Source organism: Limulus polyphemus, unplaced genomic scaffold (genome assembly GCF_000517525.1).
Source record: "Limulus polyphemus unplaced genomic scaffold, Limulus_polyphemus-2.1.2 Scaffold2911, whole genome shotgun sequence".
Classification (NCBI taxonomy): Eukaryota; Metazoa; Arthropoda; class Merostomata; order Xiphosura; family Limulidae; genus Limulus; species Limulus polyphemus.
The window spans coordinates 130,629-131,659 of NW_013668521.1; the positions used below are offsets into that span (position 1 = coordinate 130,629).

The following is a 1,031-nucleotide window of genomic DNA, read 5'->3' on the forward strand; positions in this document are numbered from 1 at the left end:
TACAGTGTGAACGACTGTTGATATACCTGTCTCTATTGCTTTTTTTTTTTTTTTTTTTTTTTTTTGTAATACTGTATTTAACAAAATCACTCTACTAAATATAGGAAAGTTTAAGACCTGTCACAAATTATTAAATGGGAATTAAGAAGTTCCATTTCACACCTCCTGGGGATACAGCTTCTCAGCTTTCAAATTCAATTTCATCCAGTATACTAATTTTATTATTGATACTCTAGTAGTATTTCATTAAAATTAATAAGTGTTATCAATAACTAACGTTAGGCCTATCTTTGGAATTAAAACTCTGCTTATTTCCCCTCAGTTTAAAATACAACTTTGGCTTGAATTTTGAAGTTGAAAGAATTAACTCACCTAAGCCTAAAGATGAGTACATTCGCAATATTACTATTAGTTTATTGCTCTAAACTAAAGTCTAATCCTAAAAAAGGATCAATCACTGAACGCATTGCAATTTGCAGAGCAATAATACTTCGGTAGTTAAACCTGATAAACTTACCTTCAGTTGTAAAATATCAACAAGAGATAGACATTTTTATTAGCAAAACGAAACATGTAACAATCTAACTCCAAAAAGCTAAAGTAGCCTACATAAATCACTGAACACATGAAAACTCCGTACGAGTGTCAAATGTTCACTTTACCAAATGATGTAAGGACTTAATAAAACGCGAAACCAGAACACTTCATTAAAACCCGCAACAAATTAAAAATACATAGTTTTTACTTATAGCAAAAAGGAGGAAATAGTTAAAATAATTAAAATGGAGATAAACAACAATATGAATTTACCTTTTAGGCTTTCCTAACAATAAAAAAGAAAAGTTGTAACCATTTAGATAAAATTAAATGAGTGGAAAAAATTGGATTCGTTATAAATCACCCACCATTGTTCAATACTGTCAAAACACAAACTTTCAAATGCCTGAGGATAGAGGTTATGACCTCTATCACCTTGTACAAATATTATTTAAAAATATGAGTCAATGTGAACATAAAAGTGTTTAGCATAT

The 1,031-nt window shown here is 29.4% G+C and overlaps 1 protein-coding gene across 1 annotated transcript in view; it reads right to left on the reverse strand.

The window, feature by feature from the left end:
- Nucleotides 1–660, reverse strand: part of LOC106468195 (protein PAT1 homolog 1-like) — a 127,380-nt gene extending 126,720 nt beyond the window's left edge. The window contains exon 1 of the mRNA XM_013928608.2: nucleotides 518–660. The gene's annotated coding sequence lies outside the window, so the exon portion shown is untranslated. The remainder of the gene's footprint in view (nucleotides 1–517) is intronic.
- Between the last annotated feature and the right edge of the window lie 371 nt (nucleotides 661–1,031).